General features: G+C 46.7%; 1 long non-coding RNA gene across 1 annotated transcript; it reads left to right on the forward strand.

Moving 5' to 3' along the window:
• Positions 1–35: 35 nt before the first annotated feature.
• On the forward strand, positions 36–17,365 carry LOC139232622 (uncharacterized). Its single transcript, XR_011588051.1, has 3 exons — positions 36–115; positions 2,803–2,991; positions 16,883–17,365. It is a non-coding gene; the product is annotated as an uncharacterized lncRNA (long non-coding RNA).
• The last annotated feature ends 4,760 nt before the right edge of the window (positions 17,366–22,125 follow it).

Raw genomic sequence — 22,125 nt, forward strand, 5'->3', positions numbered from 1 at the left:
CCATTGGTCGGTAGCTCCCGTCAATCAGGCCGTGCGCCCGGCTCACGTGTCCCTCGAGCGCGCTCCGCCAAACTGTGTAAAGTGGTGTCGGGGACCCGGATGTGCGGACTCTCAGGTTTGGATTTCCCTTTATTCTCCCCTCCCCCCCGCGCGATTCTCTACCCAATCGGAGCGGAGAAAACTCACTTTACGTCACCGATCGCGGATCTTTAACGGACACAAACACCTTTCCCCGGAAGGCCCCGCGCCGACCCGACTCCGCGACACAGGAACCGATCACGCAGGCGCAGCTCCGAGTGTGGGGGAGGGGGCGGTTGGTGTCCTCTGAGCATGCGCGGTTATTACCGCCGGTGACCGCAGTGTCGGGCACGGTTCCCTGTGCGCAGGCGCGGACTCTGGGCTGTCAATCACCCATCAGGCAGTGCGGCTGCTGGCGAGACCTGTGACATCATAGAACCCCAGACAGTGACATCACAGAAGGAGGCCATTCGGCCCATCGTGTCCCTGCCGGCCGGCACAGAGCTCTCCAGCCTAATCCCACTGTACAGCTCTTGGCTTACATTGACAGAAGACTTACATTTATATCGCGCCTCTCACCGCCACCAGACGTCTCAAAGCTCTTTACAGAGAATTAAGTTCTGTTGGAGCGTAGTCACTGTTGTAATGTGGGAAATGCGGCAGCCAATCTGCGCACAGCAAGCTCCCACAAACAGCCATGTGGTTGAGGGATAAATATTGGCCAGGACACCGGGGATATCTCCCCTGCTCTTGATCAAATTAGCCATGGGATCTTTACAGCCACCAGACAGAGCCTCGGTTTAACGTCTCATCCGACAGTGCCGCACTCCCTCAGCACTGCACGGCAGTGTCAGCCTACACTTTCTGTGCTCAAGTCCCTGGAGTGGGACTTGAACCCACAACCTTCTGACTCCAAGGCAAGAATGCTGCACACTGAGCCACAGCTGACCCCTCTGCTAAGAGAAATAGGTCCTTGCTATCCACTCTATCCAGGCCCCTCATAATTTTATACACCTCAATCAGGTCTGCCCTCAGCATCTCTTTTCCTAAGAAAACAACCCCAGCCTATTCAATCTTTCCTCTTAGTTAAAATTCTCCAGTCCAGGCATCATCCTCGTAAATATCTGTACCCTATCTAGTGTAATCACATCTTTCCTGTAATGTGGTGACCACAACTGCACACAGTACTCTAGCTATGGCCTAACTAGTTTTTTTATAGAGTTCAAGCATAACTGCCCTGCTCTTATATTCTATGCCTCGGCTAATAAAGGCAAGTATCCCGAATGCTTTCATAACCACCTTATCTACCTCTCCTGCTCCCTTCAGGGATCTGTGTACAAGCACTGCAAGGTCGATCTGAGAACAGTGTCCTACCATTTATTGTGTATTCCCTTGTCTTGTTAGCCCTCCCCAAATGCATTAACTCATACTGGGTTGAATTCCATTTGCCACTGTTCTGCCCACCTGACCAGTCCATTGATATCTTCCTGCAGTCGACGGCTTGCTTCTTCATTATCAACCACATAGCCAATTTTTTTATAATCTGCAAACTTCTTAGTCATACCCCCACACTCAGGTCAAAATCATTGATATATACCACAAAAAGCCAGGGACCTACTACTGAGCCCTGCGGAACCCCACTGGAAACAGCCTTCCAGTCACAAAAACACCCATCGACCATTACCCTTTGCTTCCTGCCTCTGAGCCAATTTTGGATCCAACTTGCCACTTTGCAATAGATTCCATGGGCTTTTGTTTTTGTGAACAGTCTGCCCTAACTGATAAGGGATTATGGGGAGCGGGCAGGGAAGTGGACCTGAGTCCATGATCGGATCAGCCAAGATTGTATTAAATGGTGGAGCAGGCTCGAGGGGCCATATGGCCTACTCCTGCTCCTATTTCTTATGTTCTTAGGTGGGACCTTATCAAAAGCCTTGCAAAAATCCATATCCACTGCATCAAATGCACTCCCCTCATCGATCCTCCTTGTTACCTCTATGGTCGAGCTATCCAGTTAGTTCCACTCCCCTGCTCTTTCCCCATAGCTCTCAAATATTGTCCCTTTAGTATTTATCCAATTCACGTTTGAAAGTTACTGTTGAATCTGCTTCCACCACCCTATCAGGCAGTGCGTTCCAGATTGCAACAACTTGCTGCTTATAAAATGTTCCCTCATGTCACCTCTGCTTCTTTTGCCAATCACCTGAACTCTGTGTCCTCTGGCTACCAGCCCTTCTGCCACTGGAAAGTGTTTCTCCTTATTTAATCTATTAAAACCGTTCATGAATTTGAACACTCTAACAAATCTCCTCTATACCTTTTCTGCTCCAAGGAGAATAACTGCAGCTTCTCCAGTATCTTCACATAACTGAGGTCCCTCATCTTTGGTACCATTCTAGTAAATCTCTTCGCACCCTCGCTAAGGTGTAGATATCCTTCTGAAAGTGTGGTGCCCAGAATTGAACACAATGTGTCAGTTGAGGCCTAACCAGTGTTTTATAAAGCTTTAGCATAACTAAACATTAAATACTGATATTTATGTGATGGGGTTTAGACGGGCGAGGTTTATCCAGTCAGTTGGATGTGAGCTGAAACATGTGCACTTGGAGCGGAGAGCCAGGGACACGTTGTGTAACCGGGCACAGACACTCTGCACAGCCCAGATATCATTGTTTTCCCACTTGGCCCAAAAGGAATATATTAATTGCAACAATTCATTTGATTTGACTTTAAATAGTTTTGTTTATAAATTTAATCTGGCTTCTCTAATTTTACTTCACTCAGGTTCACGGCCTCATTTTATTTCTTCCTCTGAGCCCCTCAACTTCTTCTGGCAGCATAATGTTGGCGAGTGGTGATTGATTGCCCTGGGAACCAACAGGAAGAGAATTCAGAGGCCGGAGGGCCCAGGGAGCAGCGTGTTCTGCAACCAATCACGGTGCTTGAGGGGCGGCTCCTGAGTCGGCCTGTCAGGTGAGTCAGTGTAAACCCCCGTTAAACAATTTATATTTCAAAAGTCATATCAAGATTTCTTTTGTCAGCAAAATAGTTTAACATTTATCAGTATTTTACATAAGAAATAGGAGCAGGAGTAGACCATACGGCACCTCGAGCCTGCTCCGCCATTTAATACGATCATGGCTGATCCGATCATGGACTCAGGTCCACTTCCCTGCCCGCTCCCCATAATGCCTTATTCCCTTATCAGTTAAGAAACTGTCGATTCCTGTATTCAATGACCCAGTTTCCACAGCTCTCTGAGGCAGCGAGTTCCACAGATTTACAACCCTCTCAGAGAAGAAATTCCTCCTCAACTCAGTTTTAAATGGATGACCCTTTTTTTGTAAGATTATGCCCCTTAGTTCTAATCTCCCCCATCAATGGAAACATCCTCTCGGCATCCACCTTATCAGCCCCCTCATTATCTTATATGTTTCAATAAGATCAGCTCTCATTCTTCTGAATTCCAATGAGTAGAGGCCCAACTAACTCAACCTTTCCTCATAAGTCAACCCCCTCATCTCCGGAATCAACCTAGTGAACCTTCTCTGAAATGCCTCCAAAGCAAGTATATCCTTTCTTAAATATGGAAACCAAAACTGTACACAGTATTCCAGGTGTGGCCTCACCAATACCCAGTATAACTGTAGCAAGACTTCCTTGCTTTTATACTCCATCCCTTTTGCAATAAAGGCCGAGATTCCATTGGCCTTCCTGATCACTTGCTGTACCTGCATACTAACCTTTTGTGTTTCATGCACCAGGACCCCCAGGTTCTGCTGTACTGCAGCACTTTGCAATTTTTCTCCATTAAAGTAATAATTTGCTCTTCGATTTTTGGTTACAATTTAGCCCCATGTTCCTAATCTTTGGTGTGGAGGGTGTTGGTAAGTCAGAGGACCTTCTCCTGGACCTGCTCTTGGGCCTGGCTAGAACAGCAATTTGTAGGTCCAGGATGGACAGGGCCTGGGGGGTCACACTGGTTGCCTGCCTCTCTTCCTGCTGTCTGGTCTGTGGTGGCCCAGAGAGAGAGCAGGCCTTGTCCACCGGTACATCAGAACATAACAGATAGAAACCAGAGTAGGCCATTTTTGCCCTTCAGGCCTGCTCTGCCATTCAACAAGATCATGGCTGATCTTCTACCTCATCTTCCTGCACTATCCCTCTATCCCTTAATTCCCTTAGTTTCCAAAAAATGATCACCTTCTGTCTTGAATCTACTCAATGGCTGAGCACCTACAGCTCTCCGGAGTAGAGATTTCCAACGATTCACCATCCTCTGAGTGAGGAAATTTCTCCTCATCTCAGTCCTAAATGTCTGACCCCTTATTCAGCAGCATGGATGAGCAAGCAAATCCATTCCGACACATGGAGCAGGTAAATGGCCTCGCCCCAGTGTGAGTGCGTTGGTGTGCAATGAGGGTGAATGACTAAACCTCTTCCCACAGTGAGAGCAACTGAACTGTTTCTCGTCAGTGTGAACTCGCTGGTGTTGAATCAGATCTGCAGAGCTTTTAAACCAGTTTGCACCTTATTACACTAGACCCTGTCTCTGTTTATATTACATTAGGACCTGTCCCAGTTATTATTGCACTAGATGCTGTCCCTGTTTATATTACACTAGACCCTGTCCCTGTTTATATTACACTAGACCCTGTCCCTGTTTATATTACACTAGACCCGGTCCCTGTTTATATTAGTCTAGACCCGGTCTCTGTTTATATTACACTAGACCCGGTCTCTGTTTATATTACACTAGGCCTTGTCTCTGTTTATAATTACACGAGACCCTGTCTCTGTTTATATTACACTAGACCCTGTCTCTATTTATATTACACTAGACCCTGTCCCTGTTTATATTACACTAGACCCTGTCCCTATTTATATTACACTAGACCCTATCTCTGTTTATATTACATTAGACAGTTTCTCTGTTTTTCAATAGAGGTATTGAGTACAAAAGTGTGCATATTATGATGAACCTGTACAAAACACTGGTTCGGCCTCAATATTGGAATATTGTGCTCAATTCTGGGCACCGCACTTTAGGAATGATGTGAAGGCCTTAGAGAAGATGCAGAAAAGATTTACAAGAATGATTCCAGGGATGAGGGACTTCATTTACCTGGACAGACTGGAGAAGCTGGGGTTGCAAGGGAGATAGAGTATAAAACCGGAGAAGTCCTGCTCGAACTGTACAAGATATTGGTGAGGCCACACCTGGAGTACTGCGTACAATTTTGGTCTCCGTATTTAAGGAACTGTACACTTTCATTGGAAGCAGTTCAGAGAAGGTTCACATGGTTGATTCCTGAGTTGAAGGGGATATCTTATGAAGAAAGGTTGAGTAGGTTGGGCCTATATTCATTGGAGTTCAGAAGAATGAGAGGTGACCTTATTGAAACATATAAGATACTGAGGGGACTCGACAAGGTAGATGCAGAGAGGATGTTTCCACTCATGGTGGAATTTAGAACTGGGGGCATAGTTTCAGAATAAGGGGTCACCTATTTAAAACTGACATGAGGAGGAATTTCTTCTCTCAGGGGGTTATAACTCTGGAATTCTCTGCCCCAGAGAGCTGTGGAGGGTGGGTCGTTGAATATATTTAAGGCAGAGATAGTCAGATTTTTGAGCAATAGGGGAGTAAAGGGTTATGGGGAGCGGGCAGGGAAGTGGAGCTGAGTCCATGATCAGATCAGCAGCGGGAGCGGGAGGAGACAGGCCTAGATAAAAGGGCCCGAGTGTAGGAGGAGCCACAGCAGCGGGAATGGGAGGAGCCAGGCCCAGATAAAAGGGCCCGAGTGTAGGAGGAGCCACAGCAGCGGGAATGGGAGGAGCCAGGCCCAGATAAAAGGGCCTGAGAGTAGGAGGAGCCAGCTGGTGCAGGGACAAAAAGTTTTTATTTAAATCAAAATAGAAGTGTGACGTCACAGCCAAGCGGGTAAGTGATTGGCTGGTGGATTGGTGAGTATTTTATCTTTTTCTTTTCAGTCGGAAACCTTTGGCATTGTTGTCAGTAGGATCTGCCAGTAAATATATGTGATCTTTATTCTAAGGAGAGCCAGTTAATTAAATCGGCTGTTTACTGAGTAGTGGCTGTGTGAGTTGTGCTAAGGTTTAGAGTTTAGTTCTACTCAATAATTGGGAGTGTAACTAGAGGGATGGCAGACCAGCTCAGTCCCATGGATTGCACATCCTGTGGCATGTGGGAAATCCTGGATACTTCACGCAGCCGGGACAACCACATTTGCAGGAGGTATCTCTGGCTGCACCAACTCGAGCTCCGTGTTTTGGACCTGGAGCGGCAGCTGGGGACACTGCGGTGCATCCGTGAGACTGAGAGCTACGTGGATAGAATGTTTCTAGAGGCGGTCACCCCACAGCTTCAGAGTTGTCGAAATCTCGACCTCCGAAAAGAATGACTCCGACACTTACAGCTCCGGTAGAAGTTTCTTTAATTTACTTGCTCGCAAGGGGTAGGTTACACTCAGTCAAGGGCTAAGTGAACACCTCCGAAATGGTTCAGTTTCACAAGATATTTATACAGTAAAACCAAAGTTATGGCCTCTCCCTGTGTATTGCTCTGTCTCACAGTCAGTGAATACAGATAAAGAGTTAATTACTATATCCTGGTCCTGACATGGTATCCAGATATTTCCTTTTGTCAGGGTTATCAGTTGGCCAGCCGGCCATTACTCCATGAGTCATAGGTAATGGGCTATCACCTGTCTTGTATTGTGTCAGGATTGTTCCAATTTCCTGGTCAGTTTATCTGTTTGCATCAAATGGATGAGGTCTCGGAAAGAAGATAATGGCTAGAAGATAAGGGTGGGGTGACATGGAACTTCTGTAGTGTAGACAATAGGAAAGCACCATGGGGGGGGGTTACTTGTCTCAGCATGACTTGTCTCCTAGCTGTCTGATGGCCATCAGCCATCTCAAACCAGGTTTAGCTGTTTATGCAAGCTGACTGCTAAAATGCAGAAAGTTCTGGAAGGGCCAGGACTCCATTTTGATCAAAAGGCACACAAATACCGTATGGTATCAGCTTAGATAAAAATACATTTCCACAGAGTGTACAGGCAGAGAGGGAGTGGGTGACCGCCAGACAGAAGAGGAGGACTAGGCAGGTAGTCCAGGAGTCCCCCGAGTCCATCTCGCTCTCCAACCGGTATTCTGTTCTGAGTACCGGTGAGGGCGATGGTGGCTCTGGGGAGTGCAGCCAGAGCCAAGTCCACGGCATCAAGGGTGGCTCAGCTGCACCGGGGAGAGAGGAAGAAGAATGGAAGAGCTATAGTGGTAGGGGATTCAATAGTCAGGGGAGCAGACAGGTGTTTCTGCGGCCGCAGACGTGACTCCAGGATGGTATGTTGTCTCCCTGGTGCCAGGGTCAAGGATGTCACTGAGCGGCTGCAGGGCATTCTGGGGGGAGTGGATGAACAGCTGGAGGTCATGGTCCACATCGGTACCAATGACATCGGTAGGAAGAGGGATGAGGTCCTGCAGGCAGAGTTTAGGGAGCTAGGAGAGAGATTAAAAAGCAGGATCTCAAAGGTAGTAATCTCCGGATTACTCCCAGTGCCACGAGCTAGTGAGTAAAGAAATAGGAAGATGGAGCAGATGAATATGTGGCTGGAGAGATGGTGCAGGCGGGAGGGCTTTAGTTTCCTGAGGCATTGGGACTGCTTCTGGGGGAGGTGGGACCTGTACAAGCCAGACGGGTTGCAATTCAACAGAGTTGGGTCCAATGTCCTCGTGGGGGGTATGCGGTTTGCTAGTGCTGTTGGGGAGGGTTGAAACTTGCTTGGCAGGGGGATAGGAACCTGAAAATAGATTCAGTAGGGAGGAGAGTAAAGCTGGAATTAGAAAGCAAAAATAAAGGAAGTGAGTTTGAAGGAGAGAGGAAACAAGTAGGAAAAAAGGGTAAAAAAACGAACTTAAAGGCACGTTGTCTAAATGCATGTAGCATTTGCAACAAAATAGATGAGTTGACGGCACAAATTGAGACAAATGGGTATGATCTGATAGCCATTACAGAGACGTGGTTGCAAGGTGACCAGGACTGGGAATTAAATATTCAGGGGTACTTGACAATCCAGACGGACAGACAGAAAGGAAAAGGAGGTCGGGTAGCTCTATTGATAAAGGATGGAATCACTGCAATAGTGAGAAACGATATTGGCTCAAATGATAAGGGTGTTGAAACAGTTTGGGTGTAGATAAGGAATAATAAGGGGAAAAAGTCACTGGTGGGCGTAGTCTATAGGCCCCCTAACAGTAGCAACTCTGTTGGTCGGAGCATAAACCAGGAAAGAGTGGGGGCTTGTAAAAAGGGAACAGCAGTAATCATGGGTGATTTTAACCTCCAGATTGATTGGACAAATCAAATTGGTCAGGGTAGCCTTGAGGAAGAGTTCATAGAGTGCAGAAGGGACGGGTTCCTTCAGCAGTATATAATGGAACCAACCAGGGGGCTGGCTATCTTAGATCTGGTCCTGTGTAATGAGACACGATTAATAAACAATCTCCTAGTAAAGGATCCCCTGGGAATGAGTGATCATAGCACGGTTGAATTTCAAATTCAGATGGAGGCTGAGAAAGTTGGATCTCAAACCAGCGTTCTAAGCTTAAATAAAGGAGACTACGAAGGTATGACGGCAGAGTTGGCTAAAGTGGACTGAGAAAATAGATTAAAGTGTAGGACGGTTGATGAACAGTGCAATACATTGACGGAGATATTTCACAACTCTCAAGAAAAATATATTCCAGTGAGGAGGAAAGGGTGTAAAAGAAAAGATAGCCATCCGTGGTATCCAATTAAAAACAAGGGCATACAAAGTGGCCAAAACTAGTGGGAGGACAGAAGATTGGGAAGCCTTTTAAAAGCCGGCAAAGAATGACTAAATAAATTATTAAGAAAGGGAAGATAGACCATGAAAGTAAACTAGCACAAAATATAAAAATAGATAGCAAGAGTTTCTATAGGTATATAAAAAGGAAAAGAGTGGCTAAAGTAAATGTTGGTCCCTTAGAGGGTGAGACCGGGGAATTAGTAATGGGGAACATGGAGATGGCAGAAACTCTAAAACAAGTATTTTGTATCAGACTTTATGGTAGAGGACACTAACAATATCCCAACAGTGGATCGTCAAAGGGCTATAGGGGGGAGGAACTTACCATAATCGCAATCACTAAGGAGGTGGTACTCAGTAAGATAATGGGACTAAAGGCAGATAAATCCCCTGGACCTGATGGCTTGCATCCTAGGGTCTTAAGAGAAGTAGCGGCAGGGATAGTGGATGCATTGGTTGTAATTTACCCAAATTCCCTGGATTCTGGGGAGGTCCCAGCAGACTGGAAAACTGCAAATGTAACACCCCTATTTAAAAAAAGCAGGAAATTACAGAACAGTTAATCTACCATCTGTGGTTGGGAAAATGTTGGAGTCCGTTATTAAAGAAGCAGTAGCAGGACATTTGGAAAAACATAGTTCAGTCAGGCAGAGTCAGCATGGATTTATGAAAGGGTAGTCATGTTTGAAAAATTTGCTGAAATTCTTTGAGGATGTAACGAACAGGGTGTCTAAAGGGGAACCAGTGGATGTGGTGTATTTGGACTTCCAGAAGGTATTTGACAAGGTGCCACATAAAAGGTTACTGCACAAGATAAAAGTTCATGGGGTTGGGGGTAATATATCAACATGGATGGAGCATTGGCTAACAGAGAGTCAGGATAAATGGTTCATTCTCGGGTTGGCAATCAGTAACTAGTGGGCTGCCACAGGAATGAGTGCTTGGACCCCAACTATTTACAATCTATATTAACGACTTGGAAGAAGGGACTGAGTGTAATGTAGCCAAGTTTACTTACAATACAAAGATGGGACGAAAAGCAATGTGTAAGGAGGACACAAAAAATCTGCAAAGGGACATAGACAGGCTAAGTGAGTGGGCAAAAATTTGGCAGATGGAGTATAATGTTGGAAAGTGTGAGGTTATGCACTTTGGTGAAAGAATCAAAGAGCAAGTTATTATTTAAATGGAGAAAAATTGCTAAGTGCTGCAGTACAACGGAACCTGGGGGTCCTGGTGCATGAAACACAAAAGGTTAGTATGCAGGTACAGCAAGTGATCAGGAAGGCCAATGGAATCTTGGCCTTTACTGCAAAGGGGATGGAGTATAAAAGCAGGGAAGTCTTGCTACCATTAGGCAGGGTATTGGTGAGGCCACACCTAGCATACTGCATGCAGTTTTGGTTTCCATATTTAAGAAAGGATATACTTGCTTTGGAGGCAGTTCAGAGAAGGTTCACTCGGTTGATTCCGGAGATGAGGGGGTTGACTGATCAGGAAAGGTTGAGTAGGTTGGGCCTGTACTCATTGGAATTCAGAAGAATGAGAGGTGATCTTATCGAAACATATAAGATTACGAGGGGGCTGGATAAGGTGAATGCAGAGAGGATGTTTCCACTGATAGGGGAGACTAGAAGGAGGGGGCATAATCTTAGAATAAGGGGCTGCCCAATTAAAACCGAGATGAGGATAAATTTCTTCTCTGAGGGTTGTAAATCTGTGGAACTCGCTGCCTCAGAGAGCTGTGGAAGCTGGGTCATTGAATATATTTAAGACAGAGATAGACAGTTACTTAACTAATAAGCGAATAACGGGTTATGGGGAGCGGGCAGGGAAGTGGACCCGAGTCCATGATCGGATCAGACATGATAGTATTAAATGGCAGAGCAGGCTCGAGGGGCCATATGGCCTACTCCTGCTCCTATTTCTTATGTTCTTATGTAGTGAGTATAGAACTGAACCCAGCATCTTGAGGGGAGGAGAAGGAAGGGAACCAGAGAGTCTATATCAGGACCCAGCCCGAGTCAGCACTAACAGGGAAGGGAGGGAGGGATGGGAACCAGTGAGTGTAGAACTGAACCCAGCCAGGGTCAGCACCTTCAGGGGAGGAGAGGGAGTGGTACCATTGAATATAGAACAGAACCCAGTCAGAGTCAGCACCATCAGGGGAGGAGAGGGAAGGGAACCAGTGAGTGTGGAACTGAACCCAGCCAGAGTCAGCACCTTCAGGGGAGGAGAGGGAGGGGAATCAGTGAGTGTAGAACTGAACAGGGCCTTGGTGAGGCCACACCTGGAGTATTGTGTACAGTTTTAGTCTCCTAACTTGAGGAAGGACATTCTTGCTATTGAGGGAGTGCAGCGAAGGTTCACCAGACTGATTCCCGGAATGGCGGGACTGACCTATCAAGAAAGACTGGATCAACTGGGCTTGTATTCACTGGAGTTCAGAAGAATGAGAGGGGACCTCATAGAAACATAGAAACATAGAAACATAGAAAATAGGTGCAGGAGCAGGCCATTCAGCCCTTCTAGCCTGCACCGCCATTCAATGAGTTCATGGCTGAACATGAAACTTCAGTACCCCCTTCCTGCTTTCTCGCCATAACCCTTGATCCCCCGAGTAGTAAGGACTTCATCTAACTCCCTTTTGAATATATTTAGTGAATTGGCCTCAACTACTTTCTGTGGTAGAGAATTCCACAGGTTCACCACTCTCTGGGTGAAGAAGTTTCTCCTCATCTCGGTCCTAAATGGCTTACCCCTTATCCTCAGACTGTGACCCCTGGTTCTGGACTTCCCCAACATTGGGAACATTCTTCCTGCATCTAACCTGTCTAAACCCGTCAGAATTTTAAACGTTTCTATGAGGTCCCCTCGCATTCTGAACTCCAGTGAATACAAGCCCAGTTGATCCAGTCTTTCTTGATAGGTCAGTCCCGCCATCCCAGGAATCAGTCTGGTGAATCTTCGCTGCACTCCCTCAATAGCAAGAATGTCCTTCCTCAAGTTAGGAGACCAAAACTGTACACAATACTCCAGGTGTGGCCTCACCAAGGCCCTGTACAACTGTAGCAACACCTCCCTGCCCCTGTATTCAAATCCCCTCGCTATGAAGGCCAACATGCCATTTGCTTTCTTAACCGCCTGCTGTACCTGCATGCTAACCTTCAATGACTGATGTACCATGACACCCAGGTCTCGTTGCACCTTCCCTTTTCCTAATCTGTCACCATTCAGATAATAGTCTGTCTCTCTGTTTTTACCACCAAAGTGGATAACCTCACATTTATCCACATTATACTTCATCTGCCATGCATTTGCCCACTCACCTAACCTATCCAAGTCACTCTGCAGCCTCATAGCATCCTCCTCGCAGCTCACACTGTCACCCAACTTAGTGTCATCCGCAAATTTGGAGATACTGCATTTAACCCCCTCGTCTAAATCATTAATGTACAATGTAAACAGCTGGGGCCCCAGCACAGAACCTTGCGGCACCCCACTAGTCACTGCCTGCCATTCTGAAAAGTACCCGTTTACTCCTACTCTTTGCTTCCTGTCTGACAACCAGTTCTCAATCCACGTCAGCACACTACCCCCAATCCCATGTGCTTTAACTTTGCACATTAATCTCTTGTGTGGGACCTTGTCGAAAGCCTTCTGAAAGTCCAAATATACCACATCAACTGGTTCTCCTTTGTCCACTTTACTGGAAACATTCTCAAAAAATTCCAGAAGATTTGTCAAGCATGATTTCCCTTTCACAAATCCATGCTGACTTGGACCTATCATGTCACCATTTTCCAGATGCACTGCTATGACATCCTTAATAATTGATTCCATCATTTTACCCACTACTGAGGTCAGGCTGACCGGTCTATAATTCCCTGTTTTCTCTCTCCCTCCTTTTTTAAAAAGTGGGGTTACATTGGCTACCCTCCACTCCATAGGAACTGATCCAGAGTCAATGGAATGTTGGAAAATGACTGTCAATGCATCCGCTATTTCCAAGGCCACCTCCTTAAGTACTCTTGGATGCAGTCCATCAGGCCCTGGGGATTTATCGGCCTTCAATCCCATCAATTTCCCCAACACAATTTCCCGACTAATAAAGATTTCCCTCAGTTTCCCCTCCTTACTAGACCCTCTGACCCCTTTTATATCTGGAAGGTTGTTTGTATCCTCCTTAGTGAATACCGAACCAAAGTACTTGTTCAATTGGTCTGCCATTTCTTTGTTCCCCGTTATGACTTCCCCTGATTCTGACTGCAGGGGACCTACGTTTGTCTTTACTAACCTTTTTCTCTTTACATACCTATAGAAACTTTTGCAATCCACCTTAATGTTCACTGCAAGCTTCTTCTCGTACTCCATTTTCCCTGCCCTAATCAAACCCTTTGTCCTCCTCTGCTGAGTTCTAAATTTCTCCCAGTCCCCAGGTTCGCTGCTATTTCTGGCCAATTTGTATGCCACTTCCTTGGCTTTAATACTATCCCTGATTTCCCTAGATAGCCACGGTTGAGCCACCTTCCCTTTTTTATTTTTACGCCAGACAGGAATGTACAATTGTTGTAATTCATCCATGCGGTCTCTAAATGTCTGCCATTGCCCATCCACAGTCAACCCCCTAAGTATCATTCGCCAATCTATCCTAGCCAATTCACGCCTCATACCTTCAAAGTTACCCTTCTTTAAGTTCTGGACCATGGTCTCTGAATTTACTGTTTCATTCTCCATCCTAATGCAGAATTCCACCATATTAAGGTCACTCTTCCCCAAGGGGCCTCGCACAATGAGATTGCTAATTAATCCTCTCTCATTACACAACACCCAGTCGAAGATGGCCTCCCCCCTAGTTGGTTCCTCAACATATTGGTCTAGAAAACCATCCCTTATGCACTCCAGGAAATCCTCCTCCACCGTATTGCTTCCAGTTTGGCTAGCCCAATCTATGTGCATATTAAAGTCACCCATTATAACTGCTACACCTTTATTGCATGTACCCCTAATTTCCTGTTTGATGTCCTCCCCAACATCCCTATTACTGTTTGGAGGTCTGTACACAACTCCTACTAACGTTTTTTGCCCTTTGGTGTTCTGCAGCTCTACCCATATAGATTCCACATCATCCAAGCTAACGTTTAAAATTCTGACGGGTTTAGACAGGTTAGATGCAGGAAGAATGTTCCCAATGTTGGGGAAGTCCAGAACCAGGGGTCACAGTCTAAGGATAAGCGGTAAGCCATTTAGGACCGAGATGAGGAGAAACTTCTTCACCCAGAATTGCAAATTGTAAATAGTTGAGTCCCCAGCACTGATCCCTGCGGCACCCCACTAGTTGCAACTTGCCAACCTGAAAATGACCCATTTGTCTGACTCTTCTATTAGTTTGCTAATCCTCTGTCCATGCTGATATATTATCCACAACCCGTGAGCTTTTAGCTTGTGCAGTAACCTTTTGTGTGGCACCTCATTGAATGTTTTATGGATATCCAAATATACAACATCAACTGGTTCTCCTTTATCCACTCTGCTCGTTAGATCCTCAAACAATTCTAGCAAATTTGTCAAATATGATTTCCCTTTCATAAAACCAAGCTGACTATGCCTGACTGCAGTATGATTTCCTTAATGGTGAACTCCAGTATTTTCCCAATGACATGGTAGGCTAACTGGTCTATAGTTTCCTGCTCTCTGTCTCCCTCCCTACTTGAATAAGGGTGCTACATTTGCAGTTTTCCAGTCCACTGGCCTTCTCCAGAATTGAAGGAATTTTGGTAGATTACAACCAATGCATCCACTATCTCTGCAGCCACTTCTTTTAAAACCCTAGGATGCATGCCATCATGTCCAGGGGACTTGTCCACCTTTAGTCCTATTAGTTTGATTAGTACTTTATCTCTAGTGATAATGACTGTTTTAAGTCATCCCCTTCCCCCCCCCCCGCTCCGAAATAGCTCCTTGATTATCAACTATTGGGATGTTGTTAATGTCCTCTACCGTGAAGACCGATGTAAAATATTTGTTTAAATTATCTGCCATTTCCTTGTTTCCCATTATTCATTCTCCAGTCCCATCCTCTAAGGGACCAACATTTACTTTAGCTGCTCGTTTCCTTTTTATCTACCTGTGGAAGCTCTTACTGTTTGTTTTTATATTTCTTGCTAGTTTGCTCTCATCTGCTATCTTCTCTGTCTTTATTATTTTTTAGTCGTCCTTTGCTGGTTTCTAAAAAATTCCCAATCCTCTGGCCTTCCACTGTCCTTCGCAACATTATATGCCTTTTTTCCAATTTGATACCATCCTTTACTTCCATGACGACACTTGTTGTACACATGGTTGACCAGACCACGAGAAGCGTGGTTGCTCCACAACGATAGGTTTTATCTTGTTTAAACAGAAACAACTACACTGTGTTATTTCCTGAAATAATTCCCGCCGTACGGCCTGAATGAATCCATGTCACTACCAAATGCTGCAATGTTCGCTCCACTCCACAGGGTTACATCTGTTTAAAGCCACAACACAAAGGTCCCGTTTCCTCCTGGAGTTTGAGAGAAATCAGCTTTGACAATGGGGCAGAGTTGCAGCCAATGAGAGAGATCCGGGCTCAGCCCCGCCCACTGGGGGGCCGCAAGCCCCACCCCTCGCAAACTTCAATTGGTTGGAGGACCAACCGCCAGCCCGGCCCTCCAGCCACGCCCCCTCTCTTCCTATTGGTCGGGAGCTGCCATCAATCAGCCGGGCAGGGTGAGCTGAGCATGCGCGGTGGGTGAGGCAGTGGGTGAGAGGAGGGCAGAGGGAGACGCAGATTAATAAAGGAAGCACTTATTTATACGGCAAAAATGGCCACCGTGTTCCATCCTTTGTCTATGATTGGTCCACTTGGAGGATAAGTCACACGCTGAAGTTTCACTGGAATGTGTAACTGGAACCGCACATCCCAAGATCTCACTGACTTTGCAAATTGTAACTCGATCCACTTTTACTCCCTGAAGTGACAGAGGACAAAGCCCCCCAGAAGACAGCAAGGGCCAGCCAAAGTGCCTTACCCCAGTCCCAGTGCATGCCTCCCCCAGCCAAAGTGCCTTACTCCAGACCCAGTGCATTCCTCCCCTAGTCCTATTTCTCGGCACCACCTGCATGGCCACGAGGGGAGGGAGCGGGGCTTGTCACCTGTCAGTCAGAAAAGTGCAGAACAAATAGTTCCATGGGTTAATAAACCCTGGCGGGATGCGGGCTTCACACAGCTGGAGTGCGGGCCCAGGCCTGAGAGGCAACACTCTGCACCATCCGCTTCACACACAGCTGGGCTCAGCCCCAGGCCCCGAATCACAGCCCACAGGCCCTGTGTTTGCCCCCGGTTCCAGGCCTGGTCAGTCAGTGCCCGGAGGAGCGGGCTCAACGGCCGCCATCTTGGTCAGGGCGGAGAAGGGGGCTCAGCGGCCGCCATAAGAACATAAGAAATAGGAGCAGGAGTAGGCCATACGGCCCCTCGAGCCTGCTCTGCCATTTAATACGATCATGGCTGATCCGATCATGGACTCAGATCCACTTCCCTGCCAGCTCCCCGAACCCCTTATTCCTTTATCGGTCAAAAATCTGTCTATCACTGTCTGAAATTTATTCAATGACCCAGCATCCACAGCTCTCTGAGGCAGCGAATTCCACAGATTTACAACACTCCAAGGGAAGAAATTCCTCCTCATCTCAGTTTTAAATGGACGGCCCCTTATTCTAAGATTATGCCCCTAGTTCTACACTTAAAAAAAAAGCTTGGAACTAATGATTTGGAATCATGTGTTATCTTCCACGACAGATTGCTCGAGGGGGAAGATAAAGAACTTGCTGCAAACACATTGCACATACCTTTTGTATTGTTTAATCACAAAGGCTGGACATAGGTTTTTGTGAAAATAAAATTGACTAGCTAAATAGATAGGAGTTGCAACTCAAGCATGACCTCTCACAGAGCACTGCTATTTTTCCTTTTGTGTTTTTTCTTGCAGAAGCAAGTGGAAGCGAGGACGCAGGATGAAATATCGCAGCCAGCAAGGTCCAGGTGAACGAGGGAAGGCCAGTGTGCCTAGAATGCTGGGGAAGCATCGCTGACCTACATTCTTCCCGGTCAAGCAACGCCTCGATTTCAAAATTTTCATTCATTGTTTTCAGATCCCTCCATGGCCTCGCCCCTCCCTATCTCTGTAATCTCCTCCAGCCCAACAACCCCCGAGATATCTGCTCTCCTCTAATTCTGCCTTCTCTCGCTCAACCTTCTGTTGCCTAGGCCCCAAGCTCTGAAACTCGCTCCCAAAATCTCTCCGCCTCTCATTCTTCCTTTAAGACGCTACTTAAAACCTATGTCTTTGACCAAGCTTTTGGTCACCTGTCCCAATATCTGATTATGTGGTTTGGTGTCAAGTTTTTGTCTTATAATACTTTGTGAAATTGCTTCGGACGTTTTACACATTAAAGGCGTTATATAAATACAAGTTTTTGTTGTTGCTGATTCCCTTGATTTGACCTTTCAGGGTATTACATAGAATGTACAGCACAGAAACAGGCCATTCGGCCCAACTGGTCCATGTCTGGGTTTAAACTTCACACGACCCTCCTCCCACCCTATTAACATATCCTCCTATTCCTCTACAGTGAGGAGTTTCACAGTCACTGGTTGCCTTCTAGTGCCTGTCCAAAGGGCCACTGTGTGAGGGTATGCAGTGATTGTTGGCAGCCTATTCAACCTTGAGGGCATCACAGTCCAAAAACGCCCCCTTTGCAGACTTGGCCTTTGCTGCTAGGGTGAGTGGACAGTGATCAGTAGCAGGAGCCCAGGGCACTGAGGTTAACTGCAGTCTCCCCAACTGCAGCCCAGGCTGGGATCAGCTGACAACCCCCTCAGTGAGCAGCTGGAATGTGCAACCTCTCCTGGTCTGCACTGGGGAGCAAGGGAGGTCAAGGGTCAGCACAGAATGTCATCAACCTTGACCCCCAGCCTCCTTCACTCAGGAGAACAAAGTTGCGTTGACGTCGTGACGTCTGCACTTTTCATGACGTCAACACGTTCCAGCACGCGTCTCAATCAGACGCCCGCCCACTGTTCCCGCGATCTCGCTCCCCATTGGTCGGAATCTCCTGTCAATCAGGCCGTGGGCCCGGGTCACGGGTCCCTCGAGCGCACTGCCCAATGGCCGGAGGTGGAGAGAAGATTCCGGAGCGGGGAGGAGGAGGAAGCGGCGGCGGGGCACAGGGCAGCCCAGGAACCGGCGGGGAGGCTTTCTAAACACCCGGGGTAGGTCTCAGGCCCCTAACAAGAACCTGCGGCTCTGGCGTTTGCCCCGAGCGGGGCCTCCGGGGGACAGCTACGGGACTTTTTCCTGGTGACAGGCCCCTGGCAACGGCCGCCATCTTGGGGCAGACTCTGCTGAGGGGCAATGACATCACGGGGCTGCAGGACGCTGATTGGTTGGTGAGTCGGACAGGCTTTGTCCCTCCGCGGGCTGACTAACTGTCAATTGCTGCAATCACAACTTGTATTTATATAGCGCCTTTAACGGAGCAACACGTCCCAAGAGCTTCACAGCAGCGTTACAGACACAACACATACATTTAACACCCAGACACAAAAGGAGCAATTAAGGCAGGTGACCAAAAGCTTGTTTAAAGGGGCGGGTTTTAAGGAGCATCTTAAAGGTGGAAAGAGAGGCGGAGAGGTTTAGGGAGGGAGTTCCCGAGCTTGGGGCCCAGGCAGCTGAGGGCACGGCCACCGCTGGTGGAGCGATTATAATCGTAAATCTCCTCTGTACCCTCTCCAGTGCAATCACGTCCTTCCTATAATGCGGAACTGCACGCAGTAGTCCAGCTGTGGCCTAATCAGTGTTTTATACAGTTCAAGCATAACCCCCCCTGCTCTTACACTCTATGCCTTGGGTAATAAAGGCAAGCATTCCGTATGCCTTCTTAACCACCTTATGTACCTGGCCAGCTACCTTCAGGGATCTGTGGACATGCACGCCCACATCCCTTTGTTCCTCTACACTTCAGTGTCCTACCATTTATTGTAAAATCCCTTTTCTTGTTAGCCCTCCCCAAATGCATTACCTCACACTTCTCCAGATTAAATTCCATTTGCCACTGTTCTGCCCACCTGACCAGTTGATCGATATCTTCCAGCAGTCTGCAGCTTTCTTCTTCATTATCAAACACACAGCCTATTTTGGTATCATCTGCAAAATTATTAATCATACCCCCTATATTCAAGTCGAGATCATTGATGTATACCACAAAAAGCAAATATTGGGGTTACATCAGCTACCCTCCAATTCACAGGAACTGTTCTAGAATTTATGGAATTTTGGAAGATGACAACCAATGTATCCACTATTTCTAAAGCAACCTCTTTCAAAACCCTAGGATGTAGGCCATCAGGTCCAGGGGACTTATCGGCTCTCAGTCCCATGCATTATTCGAGTACTATTTTTTTACTAATGCTAATTTCTTTCAGCACCTCATTCTCACTAGACCCCTGATATTTCACTATTTCCGGGAGATTTTTGAGTCTTCTGCAAAGACAGGCACAATTAGTTGGTTAATTTATCTGCCATTGCCTTACTCCCCATTATAATTTCTCCTGTCTCAGCCTGTAAGGGTCCCACATTTACTTTCTCTAATGTTTTCTTTTTTACATATCTATAAAAGCTTTTACAGTTTGTTTTTATGTCCAGTATACTCTCGTATTCTATTCTCCCTTTCTTTCTCAATTTCTTATTTCCCCTTTGCTGAATTCTAAATCCCTCCCAATCCTCAGGCTTACTACTCTTTTTGGCTCCATTATTATGGTCACTCTTCCTTAAAAGTTCCTTTACTACAAGTTTATTAATTATCCTTTTCTCGTTGCACAATACTAGATCTAAAGCAGCCTGTTCCCTAGTTGATTCCTCAACATAGTGATCTGGAAAACTATCTTGTACCCATGCCATGAAATCATCCTCCACACTATTACTGCAGATTTAGTTTGCCCAGTCCATATGTAGATTAATGATTTATACTCTGCCCTACTTTACAATTACTCTTTGGGGCGGGGGGGGGGGGGAGCTTATAAACAACTCCCACCCATGTTTCTGCCCCTTGCTGTTTCTTAGCTCCTCCCAAACTGATCTTATTTCTTGACTTTCTGAGCTAAGATCTTTTCTCTCTTGTCTTTATCCCATCCTTTATTATAAGGGCTACACCTCCTCCTTTTCCATTTTGCCAATCTCTTCTAAAAGTTAAGTATTCTGGAATATTTAGTTCCCAACCACATCTCCTTAATGGCTATTAGATCAAACCGATTAATTTCAGCTAAGTTCAAGAAGGCGGCTTACCACCATCTTCTCAAGGGCAATATATGCCGGCCTTGCCAGCGACGCCCATGTCCCATGAACAAATTTTTAAAAAACATTTAGTTGTGAATACTTTGTGCACAGATATAGTGCCTTTAGATTTAACTTATTTCTATTCTTCCCTGATGTCACCTCAGTCACTGAAGCTTTATTACCTTTGTTAATTTCTCTGTCCCTTCCTGACCCATTCGGCTTATTTTTACTCAAAACTCTGCTCTAGAGACTTCACATTTCTCTTGCTGCTTTTAAATTTACTCTTTCCTGAAACCTCCCACCCCGCCCCTTCATTAGTTTAAAGCCCTGTCTACTGCCCTAGTTATTCGGTTCGCCAGGACACTGGAGCTCATCCCAATGGAACAGTTCCCGCTTTCCCTAGTACTGGTGCCAGTGTCCCATGAACTGAAACCCGTTCCTCCCACACCATTCTTTGAGCCACACATTTAAATCTTTAATATGTTTGTCCCTATGCCACTTTGCTCGTGGCTCGGGTAACAATGCAGAGATTATTACCTTTGAGGTTCTGCTTCTTAATTTGGATCCTCGCTCCTCAAAAGCCATCAGCAAAACTCATGGGGGAAACTAAAACTAGGGGGCATAGTCTCAGAATAAGGAGCCGCCCATTTAAAACTGAGATGAGAAGGAATTTCTTCTCTGAGGGTTGTAAATCTGTGGAATTCTCTGCCCCAGAGAGCTGTGGCGGCTGGGTCATTGAATATATTTAAGGCGGAGATAGACAGATTTTTGAGCGATAAGAGAATAAAGGGTTATGGGGAGCGGGCGGGGAAGTTGATCTGAGTCCATGATCAGATCAGCCATGGTCTTATTAAATGGCGGAGCAGGCTCGAGGGGCCAAATGGCCGACTCCTGCTCCTATTTTCTTATGTTCTTGTTAGCCTCATTCCTGGTTCTACTTGGACAACTGGATCCTCCTCCTCCTCCCATTTCAAGTTCTTCCCCAGCCATGAGGATATATCCTTAATCCTGGCACCGGGCAGGAAACACAACCGTGCTGTGGTTAGTTTGCACATCCTCCCTGCAGTGATTTTCCTCATGCATACAGGCAGAAAGTACTTCATACCTGTTGGACAATGTCAAGGGTTGAGGCTCCTCAATCACTACATCCTGTGTCCCCAGACCTGCCTCCCGTCCCTGACCATTGACAAACTACTTAACCTAAGGGGTGTGACAGCCTCCTGGAATAAAGTATCTCGGTAACTCTCTACCTCCCTGATGCCCCGCAATGTCTGCACCTTGTACTCGAGCTCAACAACTCTGAGCCGAAGTTCCGAGCTGCAGACAATTACAACAGAGGTGGGCGCTCAGGATCACCATGCTCTCCACAAACTCCCACATGCTGCAGTAATGGCTAACCACCTGCTCTGCCATGTCTATCTAACCTTTATTCTTCTACAACTCTTGGACACCAATGGGTCTTCGGAACTTTCTTCCCCTTCACTTCCCTCTGATCCCATCCCTTCTTCCAATCTCACGCCCTGCCGTGTTTTCACTATCCCTTCTCTGACCCCCGAACAATCAGTCCTCAGCAAAGGCCTGAGCTCCATCCCCTTATGCCCTCACCTCAATTAATTTCGAGCTCGACACGATGCTGAGCTCTTTTTCCTCCGCCTTCGCCTCCACGCCCACTTCTTCGGCCAGGAGAGGGGCCCAGGAGTGGCATGAATCTGAGGCCCAGAAGAGGTTGAGGGCCCAGGGGCAGCACGGGCCAGCCCACACTGCGATATGTGTGCGCGCTCGGTCTGTGCAGCAAAGCAGGTCTCCAATTAGTCTTAGGTAACCCTTGCCACTGGATCAAGACCTAGCTCTGTCAAGCCAGTGTGGTGGCTGGTGTGCAACGGCTCCCACACGTTTAA

The sequence above is a fragment of the Pristiophorus japonicus genome, chromosome 20, assembly GCF_044704955.1.
Source record: "Pristiophorus japonicus isolate sPriJap1 chromosome 20, sPriJap1.hap1, whole genome shotgun sequence".
NCBI classification, from domain to species: domain Eukaryota; kingdom Metazoa; phylum Chordata; class Chondrichthyes; family Pristiophoridae; genus Pristiophorus; species Pristiophorus japonicus.